General features: G+C 37.4%; 1 protein-coding gene across 8 annotated transcripts in view; it reads left to right on the top strand.

Moving 5' to 3' along the window:
- The first annotated feature begins 6,675 nt into the window (after window positions 1-6,675).
- TUT4 (terminal uridylyl transferase 4) overlaps window positions 6,676-24,340 on the top strand; it is a 105,013-nt gene continuing 87,348 nt past the window's right edge. For 7 of the 8 annotated variants that reach the window (XM_036026078.1, XM_036026077.1, XM_036026082.1 and 4 more), the window contains exon 1: window positions 6,678-6,858. The gene's annotated coding sequence lies outside the window, so the exon portion shown is untranslated. Of the gene's footprint in view, window positions 6,859-24,340 lie in introns of all 8 variants that reach the window. The other variant, XM_036026083.1, reaches the window with a different exon arrangement.

Below are 24,340 nucleotides of genomic sequence, written 5' to 3'. Positions count from 1 at the left end.
TCCAAATATACTACACCAGTCTTTAAAACCCTTTCAGGTTAAGCCCCAAGCACTTAGCACTTTATAGCAGGCCTCATCTCTCCACTATCATCTCCTATACCCTCCCTCCAGCATGCCAACTGCTTCCAGGTTCCTGAAACGTGCCCTGCCCCTTTTCTCCTCTACGTCATAGATACTCTTCCTCTCCTCTAGTTGTCTAAGACTCACTCACCCTTCAAGGATATTTCAAGGATATTTATAATACAAACTTTTGTTGATCATTCTTTGCCTAATAAGTGATTATTCTCTCCCAGGCAAAATTAATTAACCCTGATTTGTGTCCACATCATACTTTAAACATACCCTTATTATGGCAATTATCATGTGTTACTATTATTTGTTTCTGAGAGCTCTTTGAGGGAAGAGAGCTTTGTAGCTCCAGAACATCAGAGTGCATGACATTTTTTCTAATTTAAAAAAGTTGTGGTAAAATACACATAACAAATTTATTAACTTTACCATTTTAAGTGTACAGTTTATTAGTATTAAGTACATTCATGTTGTGCAGTCATCCATCTCCAGAACTCTTTTTACCTGCAAAACTAAAACTCTGTACTTATTAAACAATAACACCTCACTTTTTCCTCCCCTTAACCCCTGGCAACCACCATTCTACTTTCTGTCTTTGAATCTGACTACCCAAAATACCTTGTATAACTGGAATCATAAAGTATTTGTCCTTTGGTGACTAGTTTATTTCATTTAGGACAATGTCTTCAAGGTTCATCCATGTTTCAGCCTGTGTCAGAATTTTCTCTCTTTTTAAAGCTGAATAATATTCTATTGTATGTATATATCACATTTTGCTTATCCATCTGTCAATGGACACTTGAACTGCTTTTACTTTTTAGTTATTGTGAATAATACTGTTATGAATATGGATGTACAAATATCTCTTGAAACCTGCTGTCTTCTTTCGAGTAAATGCCTGGTAGTGTAATTGCTGGGTCATAGGGTAATTCTATGTTTAATTTTTTTCAAATTATGTGTATTGTAATCACTTTATTTTTATTTTTTTAAAGATTTTTTATTTATTTATTTTTAGAGAGGGAAGGGAGGGAGAAAGAGAGAGAGAAACATCAATGTGCGGTTTCTGGGGGCCGTTGCCTGCAACCCAGGCATGTGCCCTGACTGGGAATTGAACCTGTGATGCTTTGGCTCACATCCCGTGCTCAATCCACTGAGTTACACCAGCCAGGGCTTCTATGTTTAATTTTTTTGAGGAACCACTATACTGTTTTCCATAGTGGCTGAATCATTTTATATTCCCATCAACAGTGCACAATGGTTCCAATTTCTGCATATCCTCACCAATGTTTGTTTTCTAGGTTAAAAAAATTTTTTTTAGAATAATCATCCTAACAGGCGTGAGGTGGTGTCTCATTGTAGTTTTGATTTGCATTTTCCTGTTGATTGGTGATGTTGAACATCTCTTGATGTGCTTATTGGCCGTTTGTATATCTTCTTTCAGGAAATGTATATTCAAGCCCTTTGTCCATTTTTGTCAGTTTTTTTTATTTTTGTTATTGACTTTTATTTCTCTGTGTATTCTGGGTATTAATCCCTTTTCAGATGTATGATTTGCAAATATTTTCTCCTGTTCTGTGGGTTGCCTTTTTACTCTGTTGATACTGTTTTTTGATGCACAAAAATATAATTTTCACTAAGTCCAGTTTGTCTATATATTCTTTTGTTGCCTGTGCCTTTGATATCATATCCAAGAAATCATTGCAGAGTCCAATGTTGTGAAGTTTTTGCCCTATGTTTTCTTCTATGTGTTTTATTATTTTAGGTTTTACATTTTAGGTCAAGGAATCCATTTTGAGTTAATTTTTGTATTTGGTGTTAGGTAAGGGTCCAACTTCATTTTTTGCATGTGGATATTCCATTTTCCCAGTGTCATTTGTTGAAAGGACTGTCTTTTCTTCATTGAATGGCCTTTGCACCTTTACAAAAAATCATTTAACCATATATACAAGAGTTTATATCTGGAAGAGGACATGACATTTTATAGGATTCAAAGATGAATAAGAGTACAGACCATGTTAACACACTAGAGTGGGTCATAGGGAGACTGTTAGAATGGAATTGGATCTCATTTTTGTTTTAGAGAAAAAGGGGAGAGTAAATTTAATTTAAAGGAAAGTAGAATAGGTGACTTAAAAGGCATTCATGTCAGAATTATAGACCTTTAGACCTGTTTCCTTTCCTAATTCATCTAGTTCACATCCTTATTTTTTTTAAGGTTTTATTTATTTTTTAGAGAGGGAAGGGAGGGAGAAAGAGAGAGAGAAACATCAATGTGTGTTTGCTGGGGCCGTGGCCTGCAACCCAGGCATGTGCCCTGACTGGGAATTGAACCTGTGATGCTTTGGTTCGCAGCCTGTGCTCAATCCACTGAGCTACGCCAGCCAGGGCCACATCCTTATTTTTATATATGAAGAAAAAGAAGCCTGATACTACTTTTGAGGTCAGAATTACAAAAAAACTATAGACATATAGAAGGAAGATTTCACCTCAGAGAAGGAAGAACTTCTAACATCTAAGACAGATCTGGGAAGGAACGAGCTATCTATAACTACAAATATTTGAACAGAAGTTGGATGACCACTTGTAAGTTTTGCTGTAGAAGGCAGGTCTGATAATCTATCTCTCTGTCTTGCCTGCAAATGTTCTGTGACTGCCCATTAACTTTTGAATAAAGGCCAGCTTTTAAAACTGGCGTACTTGGCTCTTATGATGTGGTCCTTGGCTACTTTTGTAGTATCAAGTCCTGTCATGTATCTATGATCTTGACATGTGCAATTGTATGAACTCTAATGTTGTTTCCACTCTCAGATTTTATTCACATTTATAAATCCACCTTAAAAAAGACTCTAATGTTTCAAGGAACTAAGCTAAAGGGTATGGCTATAGTTTAAAATTCCACACATAGAATCCTCAGGACAAATTAAATAGAATCAATGGGTAGGAAGCACACATGTGCTAAGGTGAGTCTAAGGGCACACGAAATCCAAACTGGGGAAGATGAGAAAAAACTCTCTTTCAAGGAGAAAAGGAATTAATTTTGTTGAATGTTCATTATGTAATAGGCATTAACATATTTTAGTTTATTTAAGAATGCAAAATTTCAGAAAGAAACAGATCCTTTACACTATCCTTGAGGTGAGCACATACTTTAGGTGCTTTGGTATTGTGTACTATTTGTAAGAATCACAAAAATTTAAAACTCTGAACATGTCTGCTTATAGACAACATTGGATATCAATCAACAAGCATTTTCTAGGTACTTTCTATGTGTCAGGATTATGCTAGTTTCTGGGAATACAAAGGTGAAGAAAATATGGTAAGGACCACATCATGGGGGTGGATGCACTCTTTTTGACTTGAGTTCATCATCAGCTAGTGTCTATAGAAAGTTACCAACCACTGAAGTCTCTCTCCTTGAAAAAATCAAGTATATGGGGAAAAAAGAAGGCTAAGAAAAAAACTCTTGAGCAGATCTGGTCATCTCTCTCTCTTGCTTACAAATGCTCAGCAACTCCCCATTAACTACAGGATAAAGCCTGCTTTTTTTTTTGACTGGCATACATGGCCCTTTATGATTTGTTCTCTTTATAATCTACCAGCATATCTACTTGATTTGAATACACTTATCTCTGAGATACCCTTCTTGTTCTGATTTAATTTACCTATCACATCATCTTTTTATCCGATATGATTATTTTTGGACTAGGTTCTCCTATCACCTAGGAAGATAATAGAATATGGATATTAATCCACTGTGAAATTTTATTTCCCGTTATATATGATGAGATAAAATTTTTGCTTCAAGTAATTTTCACCTGAGTTTGGATGAAATTGAGATCTCAGAACTTCGGACTGAAAGGCTAAATTTGGAGACTCAGTCACAATCATGAGGTCTTTTTTGCAAGTATCAGATATAAATCCTGGGTGTATTTTTACAAAGCAGTTAGACACTTACCATTTTCTCAGTAAGCTGTTTGTGATTCAATGGAAAGAACTGAGTCACACAGGACTGGTATTCTAATCCTGACTGTGACTTACTGTATGACCCTGGCCACTACTTAAGTCTCTCATGCCCCAAGTTTCCTCATTCTTTATGTAGAAATAATACTTGATCTGTCCATACTTTGTTGTGATATTAACATTATAGTTGCTGAAATTTTCAGCTCAACAGGTAGTAAGAAATACAAGTATAAGTATTTGTATTCAAGTTTATAATCTAATCGGGTCAGACTTATAAAAGTAACATGCAGGGATTCAGAAAATGGAGTTTTCACTTTTGATGGAGGGGGTGATCAGGGAGATTTAACAGAGGCAAGAGTTGAGCTGGGTCAGGAAGGTTGGTAGAAGAAAATTAGCTGGAAGGGTAACTGCAGAGAGGTGCTGGGATTCTCAGTCTGGCCCCGGCTTTTGCTTCCAGATGCATTATCTTCTGCGTATTCCAGACTAAATTATGTTCTCTGAAGCGCATACATGTGTCTGGCACATAGCAGGCATGCCTCCAAGGTCTAGCTTCTACCACTTTCATTAAAGCCTCACTCAAGTGGAATTTATCACACTCCTCTGTATTAGCCCAGCCTTTGTTCGAATGACCTATTGCTTTTATTGTAGCTCAATAGAACCATTTTCCTTGTTCATTGGCGAATTTTTCAGACAGGGGTCTGGTTTGCCTCTGTATCTCTACACACCTAACTCAATGGTTTGCTCTTAAGTAATCAGGAAATTTTATTTAATTGAACTTGCTCCAAGGACATTGATATCACATGTTGGTATCATCTTAATGTCTCCGTAAGTTTTAACTTTTGTGCACTGTTGTTTCCCTTACACCATCCTTGTGAAGTAGTTTTTTTTTACTTAAAAAACTTATAGATGAGGAAACTCAGAGGGTGTATTTGCCCAAAGTCATGCAGCTAAGTGTCCAAACCAAGCAAGGCTCTTTAAACTTGAAATCCACTACTCCATGCATTATACTGGGTCCCTGTGGCATCAGACAGGTAGGAGTAAAATGCACTTATGCTCAGAGTTCTAGTTTTCTCATTTGTAAATGGGAATAGTTCTTATTTTATGGGGTTGTGAGGATCTTTAAATGATGAAATATGTGAAGTCCCTGTAAAAATGCTTAGCATTTAGTGGGCAATGGTTGGTTCCTTGTCATCAAGCTTCTGATTCATGTGGACATAAACAAATGAGGTATCCAGTTCTGGGGTGTAGTGGGATGTGTATGGATTATGAAGACAGGAATGCCCTTCTCTAACCTCTTATAGGTTGTCTGAGTCATATTATAAGAAAATGTATAAGGCAATAAATATCTTGTAAATACTTAAGATTTAGCATGCCCCCTCCCCACCTTGCATCCTTGTCATATCATTTTCCTGCCTAGAATTTGTCATATGCAGAGACCCCTGTTTGTGTGAATTGTCCAGCTTTGAGGCCAGAGATTGGTTGAATAAAATCTCCAAGGCTGGGGTCTTAAAAAACCTAACCAAACCACAAATTCTCTCGGATTGTGACTTAAAATAACCATGTGGAGGGACGTGACACATTAAAATCAAGGGGTGTGGGGAACGGGAGCCCATGGATGGTAGTTGATTCCAATCACGGGTAAATCAGTGATACTTAAAATCTTTTTCCCCGGGAAATACTCTTGGGATTTCTTTGAACTACTTAACTCCCAAGTTAGCTGCATTTTAAAATGAAAACGATTTCAGCTTTGATCTGCTTGTGGTGAATAGGTGGAGGGGTCAAATTCGAATCTTCCTCTGCCTAGGTACCCGCCACTGCTCAATAGCCCGCGCTAGCTGCAGAGGGTACACTAAGGCTCGGGCGCGGGCCAGTGGGTGAGCCAGGCGAGCGGGTGCACGTCCTAGGCTGGGGGTTTCCTTCCTCAGGAGGGAACGCTCTCTGCGAGAGACCCGGCGTTGGCTTTTGCGCCCTTCTTCCCGCTCGGGGCCTCAGTAGGGCGGTGCGCAGCCCAAGAGCTAGACCTGCGCGGAGAGCTGTGCGCCAATGCCGGAGACCCCCGCCTCCTTTTGCGCCGACTTCCTCGCGCTTCTCCCCAGTGGGGCCCCGGCGGGGCGCCAGACCTACGGACCCTCGCTCATTGGCCCCGCCCCTCCCTGCGAGGCCTCGGTGACTTCCACTCTCCCCCGACTTTAGAGAGCCTTGCCCCCTCCTCGCAGACTAAAGACTGTTCTCCCGTGCCCACCCCTTCCCTCAACGTTGAGTGAGCGTGCAGTCTTCTCCCCTCGACGCCCGCCCCATTGTTTCTGGACGCCTCTAATAGCTCCGAACGTAGCCCCTCCCCCCATTGGGGTTTACTACCCCATACGGATTAACTGGTGCACAGGGGCCCCCAGAACCAAAGGAGGGGGCACCCCTGAACCCTTTCCCCAAAGTGTCTTTCCAAGGGTCTCCCCAGCTTCGTTCTCCTATCCCACCCCGGGGTAGCAGTCCATTCAGGTTCGTTCTCTCTGTCTTGCTCCCTCGCTGTCTCCCCCCTCGCCCATTCCCCCAGCTCTCCATCTATAAGCCCCCTCCTTACAGTGGGTCCACCTCTTTCTCTCCCTTTCCCTCCTCCCCCTCCCCTCCCCCTTTACTCCCCTCCCCCCCCCACAATGCAGTTCGCGGCGCGGCGGACATGGCGGTGGAGTCCTGAGCTCGTCGTGTCCCGGCCTCCAGTGGCGGTGGCGGCGACAGCGGCAGCTACGGCAGCGACGGCAGCCGCAGCGGGAGGCGGAGGCGGAGCGGGAGCCATTGAGATGAGGAGGCGCCGCGCGCGCCTGTAGCTCGCAGGTACGGAGGTTCCGGCTGCTGCGAAGCACCCGGCGCCAAGGGGGTGTGCTCGGCGAAGGCCGGGCCGCCCCCTGTTCGCCCTCAGGTGCCGCGCCTCGCAGGTGTCCGAGGCCCAGCCGGAGTGCTTCTCAGCCGCTCCCTTTGGGCCCGACACTTCTTTTCTTTGCAGCAATGGGCTTTGGGTATCCAGCGGAAAGCAGGGATAAGGGAGGTAGGGGCGGCGGCCTGGGCGGCCTGAGCGGCCTGAGCAGGACATTGGGGCGCTTTAGGGCCAAACTCCGCTGAGAGGCTGGGGCTCTCCGAAACCTGTAGACCTGGGAGGCAGATTTTGAATTAATGGAACTGGCGTGAGCTTTCTCTCGGATCCAGTATGATTCCTGTCTTATGTGCCTTTTCTTTCACTCCCTGCTTACGTTCATATATAAAAATATACACGCGTATATAATACATCATAAATATTTTCTCTGGGCTCGCCCCTGTTGGAGAAGGCAGAAGTGTATGTGGATTTCATTTCTTGCTCACCCGCCTTCTCTCTCCCCGCCCCCCAGTGGAATGGTGGTAATGAACGCGTTTGACGTGGGAAACTGTGAGATTCTTATTTGTAAACAGTCCTCACCGAGTATGTTGCACGCCTCCACGAGAGGTTTCAGGTCCTTTGGGTACCCGGATTGCAAAAGAAGGAGATATTTAGACCCGAAAGAAGCACATTAGTGCGACTTCGGGTCGTGCCTGAATGGGATGGATTACTGTTATTTTAACAACGTTGATTAAACATTTTCTTTTCAGATTTTTATCAAATCTTTAATCAGACGAATTTGGTACCTTGCACAAGGTCTTAGTTTCGGTATACCATGTTTGTTCATTGTCATTCAAATATTTTGATGTTTCATTCCTTTTGTAATCTCAGTGTCCAGAAATGCAGTTCGAATTGTGTATTGTTGGCATCCACTAATTAATTAGCTGGAGTGGATCAGATTACCTTTGTTTTCCAAAGATTAACCCCCCCCCCCCCCCCCCCCCCCCCCCCCCCCCCCCCCCCCCCCCCCCCCCCCGCCGCTCAAGTCTTATAGTAGTGAAATGTGTAATACTTGGTGGAACAGAACATACCCTGTTTGTTTTTAAAGTAATGAGAACTATTAGGTAATAAAATTGGATAATATCAATTGGATATGATACTTTAGAGAGAATGCCATACCATTGTGGTGAATTGCGGGATGGTTTTTTTTTTTTTTAAAGTTGACTTTTTTTTTTTGGTTAGTATCAGTATGTTCTGCATTTAAGTCAGTTCTATGCCGAAATTTTCTTCAGGCTCAGAACACTTGTATGTCTCCTTAGATATCGCTACACTACACTCATCCCTGTGCTGATTAGTCACAACTTGTAAAATTATGAAATATTGATTCATTTAGAAAGCTGTGCTTAAGATAATGACTTCACTAGTGTTCAGTGTGCTATAATGCTTCATAAATAAAATTTAACGAGTGCTTCTTAAAAACCATATAACTTGAGGAAAATAAGAAGTTTAAGTCATTTACACTTTAAAAATATTTACTATAAACAAAAGAAAGTTGTTTTTTTAAAAAAAGCCCTTTTAGATAAATTTTCCTGCTGCTAGCAATTTTTCATTTGATTAGTGTGGCAAAGGAAAAAAGCTTCCTTGAAATAATACAGTAGCAGAAGTGAAAGTTATTGACATTTAATATTTTAAGTCTAGCAAATATCCAAATACAAAAAGAAAACGAAAATCTTTTCATTGTTCTAGGTCAAATTGTTAGTATACAGATAAATTAAGATGTTCAATTTTGTAAATCCTAAATCACACCTCGAATTACATTTATTTTTAGATAATTTAGCTAGAAGAGTACAGTGTTCATATTATAATTTTAGACCTTTTAAAATAAAAATTTATAATTGTAATATCTCTGATTAATAAAACATTGTTTAAAGAGAATTTTTACTCTTAGAACAGATCTATTTTAGTAAGAATAATTAGAGAACTTTTTTGACCTCAAAGTTAACCTTGACATGCATAATAAACACCATTAATATGTTGTGTTCTTTATAGAATGTCAAATCGGGATCTGTGGGTAGAGAAAGGTGTTTGAAGTTATTTTCTACAGAGTTTCTGGTCTCAGAGAAACATTAAGCAAGAATACCATTAAGTTTTGTTTATTCTTAAAAAAATCGGATCAGTTTGATACAACAATTCAGTGAGTTGTATTACTTTCTAAAGTAAACTACAAGTGCTTGAATTTGTAATATAATGTTATGAAATTCAAATAAAGTCATTACTGTAGATAGAATTACATTCTAAAAAAGGATAGTTCTAAGAGAACCTAAAACAAGGGAAAAAGACACTGTAATGTAAAGCTGGAATGTAGACATTTTCTTCTTAATTTTAGACAAATTAGCATTGTTTACACTATACTAAGTTTTAATTTTAGAATCCTAGATAATTGCATAATCTGGGGAAATGTTTAAAAACCAGCATGTCTTCAACTCTTTCTAAAAGACCCAAAAAGAAGAAAAGGTATGTAAATGCAAAGATGAACAGCTTAGATTTTTTTTCCTTCTTAAGCGAGAGATGTAATTTGTGTGATGTTACAGTTTCCAAATTATTTTCATATCAAATGATCTTATTGGGTGTCCATAATTATCCTGTGAGTTAAAGAGGGAGAGAAAAGGGAACTAACATTTCTTTGAATGTCTGTTTTGTTCCAGGTATTGTGTATTTTTTTTCCACTTGTTCAATGTAACAGTCCTATGAAACCTGTTTTGTATATGATGAATGTCTGACTCAGAGGTTAAGTAATTTGCTGAAGATCTAGAGTTAGTTAGAAAGATTCAAAGCAGCTCTGTGCTCCTGCTATTATATAGGCCATGTTGCTTCTCTGATGTATCAAGTATTCTCTTAATTTTATAGGAGAAACTGCTTAAGGTAGCTTATTTATTCATTATTTAGTCATTCATTTCATCAAATATTTGCATTTCCTTGGTACTCCATATTAGGTGCACCTAGGTTTTAGAGGTAAAGAATTATTGAAGACAATCTCTCAGGGAACTCAATCTCTATATAATACATGTAAATTACAACACTCTAGATCAGCAATATTCAATCTTTTTCATCTTATGGCACACATAAGCTAATTACCAAAATTCTGTGGCACACCAAAAATATTTTTTGTCAGTCTGACAAAAAGAATTGGTATAATTTTGATTCATTCACACCAGATGGCTGTTGTTATATTGTTATCTTTTTATTTGGTAATCTAAGGGAAAAGAGGTCTGTGTCCCTGACTAAATAGTGAGGTATTACATGTTTTTTGTTTTTGTTTTTGAAGATTTTATTTACTTATTTTAGAGAGAAGGAAAGGGAGGGGGAAGGGATGGAGAGAAACATGGATGTGAGAGAAACATCCATGGATTGCCTCTCACATGAACCCCAACCCGGGACCAGGCCTGTAACCCAGGCATGTGCCCTCACCAGGAATCAAACTGGTGACCTTTCCCTTTATGGGAGATGCCCAACAAACTGAGCCACACTGGCCAGGGCAAGTATTGCATGTTTGAAAAATTCTTGAGGCACACAAATGTGCCTGCTGTCACTCACCAGTTGATGCCCTAGATTATAGGAATTCAGAGGGAAGAAGCTGACTTTTGAAAGATAGATGGGAGTTTGCTAGGTAGAGAGGGAGATAAACTGTAGGTTGTTCCAATGGCAAGGAATAAAATCCAAAGATAAGTTGTTTTGGGGCTTGGTGTGTAGGAAAAGGGAGAAATTCAGTGTGTCAGGAATTGAAGATTTATGGATAGAGCAGTGAGAGAAATGGTTGGAAGTAACATTGTGAAAATGACTGTGTATGTTAAATTAAGGCATTTGGCTTTTTATCTTGTAAATTGAGATCAACAAGTGAGATAGACAGTGGTTGAATTGTGATTAGAGGTCTGTATTCTGACTCCTACTTCAGTATTTCTTTCTCTTGGTTTTCCTTACCAACAAGATTATACCTGTTTTCAGTGGATTAGTCAGGCCATCTTTTCCATGCCACTCTCCTCTCTGCTCTGTATTCCACACTGGTTTTCTTTGAGAATTCTGCCATCCAAATCTCTCTGTAAGAATTTGTAATATATTAGAAGGTTCTGTTCAGATAAAAATACCTTTGGGAGAAATCACCTTGTTATTACTAAGTTTTTTTCACTTTTTGGCCTGGGTTAGTTGACTACTTTCTAGTATACCACTAGAAAGCAATAGGATAAGGCATTGGGGAGTGTGGGCTGGAAAGGAGAAACATTCATGCAAGCTCAATGTTCTTCAGGAAACTTGAGGGAGGTCCTGATCTTTACACAAAGTAACCTATACTTTCAGAAAGAAATAGGTATGTTTGTAAGCACACAGTAATCTGGTAGTTTTAAATGGGTATTTGATTTACAATGCCAATAGATAATTTTCTGCATAGTTACTCTGTGATCATTTCTTTCTAAAGATCTTAGTAGCAGTAGGTCAGCCCTCAACGACTATTTATGTTATCATTTATAGGTGAGGAAAGTAGGTGCAGAAGGGTTAATTAACCCTTGGACAAGATCTCAAAGCTGGTTTGCTGCAGAGTTAGGATTTGAACTCCAGGTGTCTGAGTCTAGAATCAGAGCTCTTAACCACTATACTGTGTTGCATCTCAATTTTAGGTTGTCAAACCTTAGTGTGCAGAGGGTGTTAAATTCAGTGTAATTACACAGATTGTCAAAAAATATTTTGTAAGAACCCAAAGTATGACTTGTGAATAATAATTAAATCAGATTGCACTTTGTCAGTCTGAGCTATATACTGTACTTTAATTAATTGTCATTAAAATTGATCAGTCATTAAGTATTTAATCTCTAATCTTGTCCATTTCTCTTGAATATATACCCTGGAGTGGAAATGCTGTGTATTTTGATATATTTATGTTTTCCCTTATGAGAACCTACCAAACTATTTTTCAGGAGGCTGCACCAATTTCTGTTCCCGCTAGTAAGGTATGAAGGTCTTAATTTTTCTACATCCTTACCAACACTTGTTATTACTCATCTTTTAAATTATAAGCTTCCTAGCAGGTGAAGTGGTATGTCATTGTGGTTTTGATTTGCATTTCCCTAATGACTAATGATACTGAACACCTCTTCATATGCCTGTTGGCTATTTGTGTATCTTATTTGGAGACATGTTTATTTACTATCCTTTGACCACTTAAAATTTGGGTTTTCTTGTAAGAGTTCTGTATATATTTTGGACACTAGATCCTTATTATGTATGTGATTTGCAAAATTGTCCTGTTATGGGGGTATTTTAACTTTTTAATTAAAAATGTATAATATTACCATTTTAACCAATTTAAGTGTACTTCAGTGACACTAGGTGCATTCATATTGTGCAGCCATCACCACAACCCCTGTTCAGAACTTTTATCATTTTCCCAACCAGAACTCTGTACCCATCAAGTAGTAACTCCCCATTTCCTTTTCCCCTCAACTCCTAGAAACCAATATTTACTTACTGTCTTGATGAATTTGACTATATATAGAGTCATACAATACTTGTCCTTTTTCTGGCTCATTCCACTTCAAAGTTCTTCTAGTTGTAACATGTGCCAGAATCTTCTTTCTAAGGCTAATAATACTCTTGTTATACTTATACATCACACTTTTTTATCCATTCATCTGTTGATAAACACTTGGGTTGTTTCCACTTGCTGGCTGTTGTGAATAAGACTGCTGTGGATATGGGCATCCAAATACCTGTTCAAGTCCCTGCTTTCATTCTTTGGGTATATCCCCAGAAGTGGAATTGCTGGATCACATGGGTAAATCTACATTTAATTTTTTTTTAGGAATATTGTTCTTTTCATTTTCTTTAGTATGTTTTTGAAAGTGCCAAAGTTTTCAATTTTGATAAAGTCCAATTTAGCTGTTTTGTTTTTGGTTGCCAGTGCTTTGGGAGTCATAACTAAGAAATCATTGCCTAATCCAAGATTACAAGGATTTACACCTATGTTTCCTTTAACAATTTTATAGTTGTAGTTTTAATTTAGTTCTTTGATCCATTTTGAGTTTATTTTTGTATGTAGGTTGAGGGAGAGGTCCAACTTCAATCTGTTGCATGAGGCTATCCATTTGTCCCAGCATTATTTCTTGACAAGACTATTCTTTCCCTTGTTGAGTGATTTTGGCATCCTTGTTGAAAATCAGTTGACCATAAATGTCTGTGTTTATTTCTGGATTCTCAATTGATTCTGGATTTTCCATTGATCTCTTTATGTAGCCATAGATAAGTACCACCCAGTCATGTTTACTGTAGCTTTGTAGTAAGTTTTGAATCCTGAAGTGTGAATCTTCAGTTTTGTTCTTTTTCAAGATTGTTTTGGCTAGAGTCCCTTCCAATTTGATACAAGTTTTAGGATCAGTTTGTCAGTCAGTGTCTGTCAAATCCAGAAAAAGGGAGGGGGGAGCCAGAGTTTTGAAAGAAATTGTGATCAGTTTGGGGAGTATCATCCTCTTAATACCAAGTTTAAGAAACTTGTTTCTTAACAGATTGAGAAAGTTTTTTTCTATTTCTAGTTTGTTGAGTTTCTTTTTTTTTTAATCATAAAGGGGTGTTAGATTTGAGGGGTGTTCATGAATATGAGAGATTTTTCTATTTACTTTAATTTCCTTTAAATTGTGAGGGAAACCTCATCTGGGGGAGTCCTCCTGGTCACAGATGAAATGAGTTTGGCCTGGACACAATCCGTTGGGGGACTGGCGATTCCCTCTAGTGGAGAATGCCTCCAGCCCTTCCTCAAAAGGGCTTTTGGCTTTTATTGAGATGGTATGCGCAGGGCTATACAGTGGGAATTCATAGCTTATCAGTCAATCAATGTCAAAAGGGTATAGTTACAGAAAACAAATATTATCTATAGATAACAATTGAAGGAACACAGAGATCTGCCTCAGGTCAGAGTCTGTTAGACATGCTGACGCCAGATAATCATTAAGGCATGGATCATGGATTCAGGAATTTACTCCCCTATGTTTTGAACTTAAACATCTAGTTTATACCAACAGGGCTATACAAAGCAAAGCAAACTTCAAAGGGTACAATGCATTCTTCAGGCCTGATTTCCCACAGGGTGCTTCGGTGCTGTCATTGGGTCATGCCTGCCTCCTACATTCTTGGTTTTCAGGTCTTACAAGCCTTTTTCAAGGCCTTACATGTGCTGGGCTACAGTTTCCGTCCGATATCACACAAAGTGGTCCCCAACAAAATCGGTCTTCACCTATTTATTACAACAATTTTTGTAATTTTCAGTGTACAAGTCTTATACTTTTGTTAAATTTATTGCTAAGTATTTTATTTTTTGATGCTATTATAAATAAAATTATTTTCTTAATTTTTGGGGGTATTTCTAGTATATAGAAATACAACTATTTTTGATATTGATCTGGGATAGTAACCTTGCTGGACTCATTTATTAGCTCTACTATTTTTTGTGGATTCCTTAGGAATTTCTATGTAAGATTGACATCATCTTCAAAAGTTTTACTTCTTTTCAGTCTGGATGCCTTGTATTTTCCTTTTCTTGTCTAATTTCCCTGGTTAGTACAATGTTGTATAGAAGTGAAAACAGCAGACATCTTTGTCTTGTTTCTGCTCTTAGAGGAGAAAACATTTAGTTTTTTACCATTAAGGTCACCTGTGGGTTTTCTTAGATGTCTTTGTTAGATTGAGAAAGTTTTTTTCTATTTCTAGTTTGTTGAGTTTTTTTTTTTAATCATAAAGGGGTGTTAGATTTTATCAAATGCTTTTTTTTTTTGTCTATTGGGATGGCTATGTGATTTTTGTCCTTTTTCCTACTGATATGGTGTGTTACATCAATTGATTTTCGTATATTGAACCAACTTTACATTCCTGGAATAGATACCCCTTGTTTCTGGTTTATTATCATTTTGTTGCTGGATTTGATTTGTTTGTATTATTTTTTTGAGGATTTTTTACATCTGTTTTCATAAACAGACATTGGTCTATAGTTTTTCATGATGTCTTTGGTTTTGGGTAATACTGATCTCATAGAATGAGTTAATAATATATTCTTGTATTTGAAAAACTTCTGTTTTAAAATCTAATGATATAAATATCAATATCTATAAACCACAAAAAAGTTTTTTCAGTTTTTGGTAATTTTTAATAGAACAAATAGATCTTGAAATGAGAAAGTTTGAGAACCACTGATTTAGATTAATGGAGCAAAAATTGGGAGTCTTGTTTTTTGTTAGGCATAAACCACTCTCATTTGTGTCATTTTAGGCATTAATGTGTAAAATGAAAACATGACAAGACTGTTAACTTTGCAAATGCATGAAGATAATGAATGCACATACGAGACATATATTAGCTGATGCTACATCATCAAAATTTTTAAAAATTTTATATACCTGTAATTGTATTGAAAATACCATTTTGTGTTAAACTTTTTTTCATCACTTCTACATATTTTTTTATTGCAAAAAATTTTAAAGCAATATAAAAGCTTTGGGACTTTATATAGGAGCTTGTGGTATTGTTATGTGACAGTGTCTTGAATTATGTCATACAAATAAAAATTTGTTAGTTTGTATTTAGAACTTGTACTTAAGCTTTCTGTGATAGTACCAGTTTTAAACCAGTGATTTTCAATATATGAGTTTTATATTTCCTGAGGAAGGTATTTCATAATCACTTTGGAAAGCTTAATAAACCACTCACAGTTATCCCCTGACCCCCACCCCATTCTTGTGTTTCTATTTGTTTTTGTTGGGAATGTATTCTATTTTTGAGATTCATTAAAACAGAAAAAAGATTGAGAACCATTATTCTAAATCCTTTCAGGAATGTAGCTTATTCTTCTTTCCTCTTCTAAAATTATTCTTCCGTTGAGACTGATGCCTGCTGACTATATTTCTTATCCTATTTTATCATTTCAGTCTAGGAATCTCCAGGTCACTCGACTGTATTTACTGATACCTTGATGTCATTCTTGACATCATATTGGGCAATTGAAAGCATAATACTTGAAGGTCACCTAGCACCTTAACTTTATTTTTCCTTAATTTCTGTGTTCCAGTGCTGTTCACCTTTACTTTTCTTGATACACCTACTCATATGGTTCAAAACCAGTTCTACTTCTGACCAAAATCTCCTAAATATCTATATGTTCATTTTTTCTTATTTCTTTAGTTTTCTGATCTATTCCTGATCTCTCGGTATGTAGTCTCTTTTTGACTTTATCCTTCCCGTAACTGGTACCATTACTGTTGTGCTTCCTTACCCTATTGAAATATTCATTCTGTCATTCCCCTACCCAGTATGAATTTAAATATTTGCAAATAGTATAAACTAGTAGACTGGAGTTTTATATGTTTAGTTAGTTCCTTATCACAGCTTGGCAGTGTTACAGATTTTTTTCCTGTTCTTCACATGTGCTGTTTTACCTCTGTCTTAAGCCCTCTGCTGCCCTCTGCTTTTCTCACTTGGTGCTGGCCTTCTGTTTCATAGAACAGTATTATAAAATTTCTGTTTCTTGCAGTTCTTTGAGATACGTACTGATAGGTGGTCCTAGCAAAAGAGGCTTCTTTAGTCAAATAGATGTTGTAAATTATATCTCTTAGGTTTACCATGCTTAGTAGCGTATTGAAGAGTATGAAAGGTCCTTCTGGAAAGAAACCCATTTAACTTTAAAACAGCCTCACCCCCTCCCCAGCCTGACCTAAATGGCTTGTGATTAGGCCCCAAATAACCTTCTAATGCTTTTTACTATTACTGATAATTACTAGTATTTACTTTACTGACTCATCCTTTTCTTCACCACTCTGCCTTCCTGGTCTGCTGAAGTTGACCTAAAACAGAAATGGTGCCACAGTTCTGCTTATAAATAAATGTATGGCGTTTTTTTCCTAAAGTCTTAAGTTCTTCTTGGTATACAAATGTGAACACCATTTCACATTCCCAGTTCATCTGCTGTGTTCATCATTATGCATGCTATTTTATGGTCCTGAAAACTTGTCAGGTTTAGAAATAAATTTTGTTTAATACATAAAGTCTTTATCTATTAGAACTATTCCTTCTCTCTCTCCCAAGAGGGACATTCTTTCTTAGCTCAACTATTATTTCCATGATGAACTTTTCTTAGTTTCTTTCCTCAGGGTTTCCTTAGAATGTGTCACATAAAATTGTCATTATTTGTTTAAATGATTATCTCCCCTTTTAAACATGAGCCCATATTTATTTTCATATCCCCAGCTTTTAACCCAGCACCTTATATGTGAATCTTGACAAATAATTTTTGTTAAAATTTTGCGATAGCAGAAAAAGAGTGCTACTAAGGTATTATTAAAATACAAAGCTACCGGAATATATAGTTATATGTTACTAAAATCTGTCATACTTTTATTTACTTTTTAATAGCATTCTAAATAATTAAAAATTTCAAGTTATTAAGCATGAATTTTACTGCTCATCTTTATATTATATAATGCCAATTTTAAATGCAAATGTAAAAGTATGTAACTCTTATGTGGAATTGCTAGTATTTTATACCTTGAATATACATATTTCATTCTTATCAGAAGAGTGGTGATACTGCACAAAACTTACACAACTGTTTTTATTTTACTTCTTTTTTTTAAAAGAATTAATTAATTAATTGATTAATTTGGAGAAAAAGGGAAAGGGAGGGAGAAAGGGAGAGATACATCAATGTGTGGTTGCCTCTCCCGTGCCCCCTACTGGGGACCTGGCATGTGCTCTGACTGGTAATCAAGTGAGGACCCTTTGGTTCACAGGCTGGCATTCAATCCATTGAGCAGCACCATCCAGGGCTATTTCACCTCTTTTATTTGTACATTTTACCAACACTTTCTACCTTTGACTTTGGCAGGACTGAAAGGAAAAGGAACTGTGGCTTGCTGTATCTTTCCCTTTCCTTCTCTGTCATCACTTTCAGCATAAGGGGTCCGTTAATACCAAGGATTTAACATGAGTAAGAAAAGATATGATACGTTTTTTCATCATTCATGGTTCTTAGGATAGCATTGCCTTTCGTCTGTGTTTGAAACAAGTTCTGATTCAAACAGAAAATATGGCTTCTTGGGCTTTTTCTTTCCCTGCTTGTTTAGTTGTGCATAACGTGCTTTACCTTATACTCACTTTGAGTCTGGCTTAATTCCCGCACAGCATGGATCCACTAGAAATCTGTACTTAATGGGTCATCACCAAAGCTATGTGAGAATGAAGTGGAAAGGAATGGCCGACATGCAGTTTAAATGTATCCTTTCTGTTCGTGTGCATGTTGCATTGTCCCATGAGACTTCATTCCAAAACACAAATTTAAAGATAAAATTAAGACTCTCAAGATGGTGACAGCAGAGCTTTAAATCAAGCACAGGGTCTTTCTGAATATGGAGCCCCTGTGTGACTGCATAGATCATGTGTCTTTGAAATCAGTCCTGAACAAAAGGATTAGAGGGAGATAGTAATACGCATTGAGACAGGCTATCATAGTTCATCTTGTACTAATGTGGTAAGCATTAATAGGTACTACCTTATTTTGAAGCACTCTGAGGGTTCCTACTGCCTTGAAGTTAGGTGCAGCAAAGTGACTTGTTTTGGTAAATGAAATGGGAGCAAAGGTGATCAGTGCTGTTCCCTCTTCCCCTGTTTTGCTAATAGTGGGTGGTAACACAAGGTTAAAGCAGTTTGGAATGCTGAGCCAGTGTAGGAAAGACAGCCTAGGACAGTCACAGAGGGTTTTGCAGGAGTTGATAAATCAACTTATGTTGTGATCAGCATTTGTTATTATAGCATAATGTGGCCCATTCTGAGTAGTAGAGTTTGTGAAATTTCAAAATGAGTGTGGTATAGAAGCACAAGCCTTATATAGGACCTTCGTGGAGTCCTATCACCTATGGGACCTAGTAGGTATCCCCAACAAACAAGTAAATCCACCAGAAACCCATTTGGTATATTATTATAAGTAAATACCCAGGAGCTGCTTGATAATGAATGAAGAGCTTTTTAGTATATCTTGCATCACAGAAATCTTTATGTAGAGAGCTATTTCTTGATCATTTATTTATACGGGAGAGGAGGAAAATGTGGCTTCTGTACTTTGGGAATCCAGATTAATCTTTACATCTCATTAGGAAAAAACCCCCAAACGACTGGCAGTCTCAGGCTGTTTAACAAATTGCTTGTGAGTAAAGCTAATTTATACTTCCTTTGACCATTGCTATTGCTGTTCAAGATTCTAATGTATATTGGAATGGCCAAAGAAGTTTACCAACTGAACAAAGAATGAAAAGGCTGGAATAACCAAAGACTCCTAGATAATCAAGTTGTTTGTTAGCATCTATATAATTCAGTTTAGAAACCCAATTTATTAAAAAAAACTGGCTTTAAGGGGGGGCCAGTTTCACTTGCCTTTGATCATAGAAAATTCTGTCAGTTGATTTACCCATATAAAAAGTTAGGTTTTTTTAAACCTTTAGCTGTTTTATAGAGTGACTGAACAGTTAAAATATGAGCTCCATGATACTTTATATAAGCTTAATGTACATTATTTTGATTAATATGTTTTTGAGTTAAAAATTGTTTATTGATTTAAAATATACATAACAAAATTTACCTTTTAAATCATATTTCTGTACAACTCATTGGCTTTAGTACCTTCACAATGTTGTGTAATCATCATCACTGTCTGTCCACAGAATGTTTTTTATCATCCCAAGCAGAAACTTTGTACCTATTAAGCAATACTCCCCATTCCCCCTGCCCCCACAGCCCCTTATAATTTCTGCTCTATTTTCTGTTTCCATGAATTTGCTTATTCCAAGTATCTTATATAATTGAATCATAAAATATTTGTCTTTTTGTGACAGCTTATTTCATTTAGCACAGTGTCTTCATGGTTCATTCATGTTATAGCGTGTATCAGAATTTCCTTTTAATGGCTGAGTATGTGTGCTTGTATACCACATTTTAGGTATCTGTTGATAGATAGTTGGCTTGCTTCTACCTTCTGACTATTATGAATGATACTGCAGTGAACACAGGAGTACACATATCTGAAGTCCCTGCTTTTAATTCTTTTGGCTATGTGCCTAAGAGTAGAATTGGTACATCATGTGGTAATGCTATGTTTACCTTTTTCAGGGGCTGCAGAACTGGTTTTTACATTGGCTGCGTCATTTTATTTCCACCAACAAGGTCATGAGGATTTCAATCTTGTCCCCTCTTCACCAATAATTGTTATAGTCTTTCTTTTGCTAATCCTAGTGGGTATGGAATAGTATCTTATTGTAGTTTTGATTTGTATTTCCCTAATGAGTAATGTTGGTAAACATCTTTTCATGTATTTATTGACCATTTCTTTATTTTTGGGGAAATGTCTGTTTAAGTCTTTTGCCTATATGTAAAGTGGGTTTCCTGGCTTTTTGTCATTGAGTTGTAGGGATTCTTTATATATTCTGGATATTAGACCCTCATCAGATATGTGATTTTCAAATATTTTCTTCCATTCTGTTGATTGTCTACATTTGCTATTTTGGTAGTATCCTTGCTATAAACAGAATTTTTAATTTTAAAAAATTGAGACATAATTGAATATACTATTAGTTTCAGGTATATAGCATAACAGTTTGATACTTGTATGTATTGCAAGATGATCACAATAAGTCATACTAACATCCATTACCACACATAGTCACAATCTCTTCTCGTAATGAGAAATTTTACTACTTACTCTTAGCAACTTTTAAATACATAGTACAGTATTATTTAGTCATCACACTCTATATTACATTCTTAGGACTTATTTAATGACTAGAAGTTTGTACCTTTTGACCATTCCCTGCCAACCATGTCTAGTAACCACCGGTTTGTTCTCTGTGAGTTCAGTTTTTGTTTTAGATTCCTCATATCTCAAATACCTCATATGGTATTTGTCTTTCTCTGTCTGACATATTTTACTTAGCATAATGCCCTTAGAGTCCATCCATATTGCAAATGGCAAGGATTCATTTATTTATTTATGGATTTATTTATTTAAAATTTTTATTTTACTTTAAGATTCTATTTTATTTTTAAAGTATATTTTATTGATTATGCTATTACAGTTGTCCCATTTTTTCTTCCCCTTTATCCCCCTCTGCCTTGTACTTTCCCTTCCTCAAGCAACTCCCCCCCGCCATCCGCCTTACTTCATATCCATGGGTTGCACATACAAGTTCTTTTGGCTTCTCCATTTCCTATACTGTTCTTAATCTCCCTCTGTCTATTTTGTGCCTGCCAATTATGCATCTTATTCCTTGTGCCTTTTCCCCCATTCTCCCCTCTCCGCCTCCCCACTGATAACCCTCCATGTGATCTCCATTTCTGTGATTCTATTCCTGTTGTAGTTGTTTGTTTAGATTTTTTGTTTTTGTTTTTTTAGGTTCATTTGTTGACAGTTGTGAGTTTGTTGCCATTTTACTGTTCATAGTTTTCATCTTTTTCTGAGGTAAGTCCCTTTAACATTTCATATAGTAAGGGCTTGGTGATGACAAACTCCTTTAACTTTAATTTATCTGGAAAGCACTTTATCCGCCCTTCCATTCTAAATGAAAGCTTTGCTGGATAGAGTAATCTTGGATGCAGATCCTTGCCTTTCATGACTTGGAATACTTCTTTCCAGCCCCTTCTTGCCTGTAAGATTTCCTTTGAGAAATCAGCTGATAGTCTTATGGGAACTCCTTTGTAGGTAACTCTCCTTTTCTCTTGCTGCTTTTAAAATTCTCTCTTTATCTTTGATCTTGGGTAACTTAATGATTATGTTCCTTGGTGTGCTCCTCTTTGGGCCCAATTTCTTTGGGACTCTCTGGGCTTCCTGGACTTCTTGGAAGTCTATTTCCTTTACCAGCTTGGGGAAGTTTTCCTTCATTATTTGTTAAAATAAGTTTTCAGTTTCTTGTTCTGTTCTGCTTCTGGTACATCTATGATTCAGATTATTGGAATGTTTATACTTGTTCCAGAGGTTCCTATACCTCTCCTCATTTTTTTTGGATCCTTGTTTTTTCATTCTGTTCCAGTTGGATGTTTTCTTCCTTTTGTTCCATATTGTTGATTTGAGTGCTGGTTTCCTTCCCTTCACTGTTGGTTCCCTGTATATTTTGCTTTATTTCACTTTGGGTAGCCTTCACTTGTTCCTTCATTTTAAGACCAAGCACAGTTAGTTCTGTGAGCATCCTCATTACCAGTGTTTTGAACTCTGCATCAGATAGGTTGGCTATCTCCTCATCTCTTAGCTCTTGTTCTGGAGTTTTGGTACGCTTTTTCGTTTGTGCCATAGTTCCTTGTCTCCGTGGACCTGTCTAATTGTAGGGGAGTGGGGCCTTAGGTATTCACCCAGGCGAGGCAACTCTCTTTGCTGCATTGTGGCGCTGTCTTTGGGGGAGGGGTCAGGGAGGGAAGAAAGCAACTGGTTTGCTAGGCTGTAGCCCCACCTCCCACCGAACTCTGTCCTGTGAGACTGGGAGTTTCTCCTGCCTTGGCAACACCCCTTGGTAGTTTATAGCTAGCTTGAGGCTTTAGTTTCCCTTTCCCCCAGGCCCGCTTGCTCAGCTGGTCCACTTGTTGTTGCCTCCGCGATCCTTCCCTTGTCTGCGCAATCCTTGCCTTGCCGCGTGTCCTCTCCGCTCGCCCAGGTGCCAGTCTCCATCCCTCCTCCAGGGCTGGTGAATGTTTCTTTAACTCCTTGGTTATTGGGGTTCCATGCAGTTTGATTTACTGGCACTTCTGGTTGCTTATTGCTTTCAGATTGCTTATTATCTTCCTTTTGGTTGTGCGAGGAAGTGAAGGGTTTCTACCTAGCCTCCATCTTGGCAGGACCCATATATTTACAGTGTCCATACCAGTGTATATTCTCACAATTAGTGCACAATGGTTCCACTTTCTCCACATCCTTGATAGTACTTACTATCTTTCTTGTCTTTTTTTTTTTTTTTAAATAACAGCCATTCTAACAGGTGTGAGGTGATATTTCATTGTGGTTTTGGTTTGCATTTTCCTGATTATTAGTGATATGAAGCTCCTTTTCACGTACTTATTGGCCATCTGTATGTTGTCTTTGGGAAAATGTTCAGATTCTCTGCCCATATTTTAATCTGACTTTTTTTTTTTTTGCTGTTGAGTTCTTTATATATTTTGGATGCATCCACTTATCTGATACATGATTTGCAAATATTTCCTGTTATTCTGTAGGTTGCCTTTTCATTTTGTTAATGGTTTCCTTTTCTCTGAACAAACTTTTTAGTTTGATGGAGTACTACTTGTTTATTTTTGCTTTTGTTGCCTTTGCTTTTGATGTCAAATCCAAAAAGTCATTGCCAAGATGGGTGTTAAGGAAAATATGTTAATTTTTAATGAAGTTGATGAAATCCAATTTATTTTTTTCTTTTGTTGTCTGCTTTTGATGTCATACTTAAGAAACTTGCCAAACCCAAGGTCACAAAAGCCTATAGTTTTCATATTTTGTGTGTAGTTTAGAGCATAAGGTATAGGTGTTTTTTTTTTTTAATTTATTTTTAGAGAGAGGGGAGGGGAAGGAGAAAGAGGGAAACATCAGTATTTCTCTACTGGGAAATGTCACCCTACTGGGTGCTCCACCTGGCCTGCAACCCAGACATGTGCCCCACTGGGAATTCGAACCAGCGATCCTTTGGTTTGCAGGCGGGGGCTCACTCCACTGAGCCACACCAGCCAGGGCAGGTATAGTGTTTGTATAGTCTTTAGATTTAGGTCTTTGATCCTTTTGTTTTTATCTTTCCATTTTTGAAAACGTAGGTATACAGATTCTCTTCTTTCTTATTCAAAATTAACATACAGTATCCTGCTATGTACCATATTTTGTTGTATGTAATGCATACTCTTTTTCCCAGATTTTTGAGGGAAAACTAAGGGTATGCATTATACATGAGTATAATGACTACATATGAGGGGTATAATAGTCCCATGTATAATGTGCACAAAAACATGGGTGTGCATTACACACAGGAGTGTGTTATACATGACAAAATATGGTATATTACTATTTTTCACTTAACACTATATTTTCCCTCACTCCATAGCAAAATAGAGACTTTCTCTATTTTACAGCTGCATAGTAATATATTTTATGGTTTTGTGATAGTTTTTTTCTACCAGTTCCCTTTTGGTGGTCATTTGAATTTTTTCAGTCATTTGCTTTTACAATTAATGCTTTACTAATTGTAAACCTTGTCTCAATTTTGAGTTATTTTTGTAGGTGTTGTAAGGTCACGGTTGAACTTCATTTTTTGAAGTGGCTATTTAGTTTCCCAAGCACTATTTGATGAAAAGACTGTTTCTTCCATTGAATACTTCTAGCACTTTTGTCAAATCAGTTGATTGAGTATATGAGGGTTTATTTTTGGGCTTTCTGTT

Source organism: Phyllostomus discolor, chromosome 5 (assembly GCF_004126475.2).
Source record: "Phyllostomus discolor isolate MPI-MPIP mPhyDis1 chromosome 5, mPhyDis1.pri.v3, whole genome shotgun sequence".
In the NCBI taxonomy this organism is placed as follows: Eukaryota; Metazoa; Chordata; class Mammalia; order Chiroptera; family Phyllostomidae; genus Phyllostomus; species Phyllostomus discolor.
This window is presented reverse-complemented; position numbering and strand designations above follow the sequence as displayed.